The sequence below is a fragment of the Psammomys obesus genome, unplaced genomic scaffold (genome assembly GCF_907164565.1).
Source record: "Psammomys obesus unplaced genomic scaffold, mPsaObe1.curated_primary_1811, whole genome shotgun sequence".
NCBI lineage: Eukaryota > Metazoa > Chordata > Mammalia > Rodentia > Muridae > Psammomys > Psammomys obesus.
The window spans coordinates 19,071,607-19,074,406 of record NW_026596064.1 but is presented as its reverse complement, the minus strand read 5'-3'; positions in this window follow the sequence as shown (position 1 = coordinate 19,074,406).

Here is a 2,800-nt window from a genome sequence, read left to right as displayed (position 1 = left end):
TTTAGAAGACCAGTGCTTTCAAATGTTGTAGTATTTCAATTAGATTTCGCTCATAGGTTGGGGAATCTCCATTTTCTTTTTTTTAATTAATTTACTTTTTAATAATTACAGTTTATTTATTTTGTATTCCAGCTGTAGCTCCCTCTATCATCCTCTCCTAACCCAGTCCTTTCTCTGTCTTCTACTCCTTCTTTTCCTGTTTCCCCTCCCCAGTCCAATGATAGGGGAAGTACTCCTCCCCTTTCTTTTGACCCTAGCTTATTAGGTCTCATCTGGACTGGCTGCATTGTCTTCCTTTGTAGCCTGGCAAGGCTGCTCCCCCCCCCTCAGGAGAAGGTGATCAAAGAGCCAGCCACTAAGTTCATGTCAGAGACAGTTACTGTTCCCATTACTAGAGAAAGTATTTGGAGACTGAGCTGCCATGGGCTACATCTGTGCAGGGGTTCTAGGTTATCTCCATGCATGGTACTTGGTTTGAATATGAGTCTCTGGAAAGGCCCCTGTGTTCAAATTTTCTGGTTCTGTTGCTCTCCTTGTAGAGTTCCTTTCCTCTCCAGATCTTACTATTTCCCACTTCTTTCATAAGATTCCATGCACTCTGCCCAACAGTTGGCCGTAAGTCTCAGCGTCTGCTTTGATAATCTGCAGGGCAGAGGCTTTCAGGGGCCCTCTGTGGCAGGTTCTTCAAGATCCACCCATACCACTCTTAGGCATATATCCAAAAGAGGCTCAAGTATACAATAAGGACATTTGCTCAACTATGTTTGTAGCAGCTTCATTTGTAATAGCCAGAAGCTGGAAACAACCAGATGCCCCTCAACTGAAGAATGGATACAGAAATTGTGGTAAATCTATACAACGGAATATCACTCACAATGAAAAACAAGGAAATCATGAAATTTGCAGGTAAATAGTGGAAGTGGAAAAGATCATCCTGAAGTAAGGTATTGCAGAAGCAGAAAGACTTACAGGCTATATACTCACTCAAAAGTGGATATTAGACATATAATATAGGATAAACATACTAAAATCTGTATACCTAAGGAAGCTATTCAAGAAGGAGGACTCTGGCTAAGATGCTCAATCCCCATTCAGAAAGGCAAAGAGGATGGACATCGGAGGAGGGAGAAAACAAGGAACCGGACAGGAGCCTACCACAGAGGGCCTCTGAAAGACTCTACCCTGAAGGGTATCGAGGAAGAGGCTAAGACTCAGAGCCAAACTTTGGGCAGAGTGCAGGGAATCTCATGAAAGAAGTAGGAGATAGTAAGACCTGGAGAGGATAGGAGTTCCATAAGGACAGCAACAGATATAAAAAGTTTGAGCACAGGGGTCTTTTCTGAGATTGATAGTCCAGCCAAGGACCACTCATGGAGATAGCCTGAAACCCCTGCATGGAGGTAGCCTATGGCAGTTCAGTGTCCAAGTGGGTTCCACAGTAATGGGGACAGGGACTGTCTGTGACAGAAACTGATTGGCTGCTGTTTGACCACCTCCCCCTGAGGTGAGAGAAACCTTACCAGGCCACAGAGGAAGACAATGCAGCCACTCCTTATGAGTCCTGATAAACTAGGATCAGAAGGAAGAGAAGGACCTCCCTTATAGGTGGACTGGGGAAGGGGTACAGGTGGGGAAGAGGGGAAGAGGGTGAGATTGGGAGGGGAGGAGTGAGGGAGCTACAAGGGGGATAACTGTAATTAATAAAAATAAAAATATTTTTCTAAAAAGTAACAACAGAAAAGAATAAAACATTCTGATCTTTTCAAAGTTAAAAACAACAGCCCCTCCCCCTTATTCATGAGGGTTACTTTCCATTTCTTCAGCTACAGTCATATTGATTTTGATGACTGTCACCTCATTCTCATATTTCAGTGTAGTGGATGTGAAAATGTGAAGATGATATTAAAGACAGAAAGCCCATGTACCCTCTTTTTCTACATCACTGTGAATGTTCTGCCATTCAAGCATCTTCTTTTCTTCATCAATTGAGAAAAATAAGATATTTTATAGAGACTTGGTCAACAATTAAAATTCCTTAATTTGAGACAAAATGTAATCCTTCAAGGACACAAGACAAAGAGAAGCCAAATTCAACTGAATCTTACATATGAGTGACCTTTTGCTACAATATTCTACCCATTTTGGCTGAGTTTCTATATTTTTTTAAATTGTAAAGCTAATTGCCTACCATACGTACTTTTAAACACAACATGGACTGAAAGTGGTTTTTTTTTTACCTTTAAAGTTATATCTTTAAAATATTACTATATCTCACTGTCATGTTCAGCATTTAATGAATATTTTAATGAGCATCTCCTAAAAGTAAAACTCACAATAACAGGCTTAGGAAAATGGGGATGATAGAATTGAGGTGCAAAAAGTGCAGACAGTGTTTTATTAAAGGTTGAAGGGATTTACAATTCCCTGGGATCTGCTTCTTCCCTTTTGTCCCAGTCTCCATAATCCCAGTACAATAATTAGCACCATTCAGTAATAATTATTATGTAAAATAATATGGGTTCATTCATTAAAGACTCATTATATGCCAAACACTTTACATAATTTAAGTCTAATTCTCACCAACACATATTTATTATTGACAAAACAAACTGGGAATCCTCAGACCATTTGGCTAGAGTTATAGGTGCAAGTCAATGTGAACAAAGAAAGGTGTAACAGAAGAAGAAGAAGAAAAAGAAGAAGAAGAAGAAGAAGAGGAGGAGGAGGAGGAGGAGGAGGAGGAGGAGGAGGAGGAAGAAGAAGAAGAAGAAGAAGAAGAAGAAGAAGAAGAAGAAGAAGA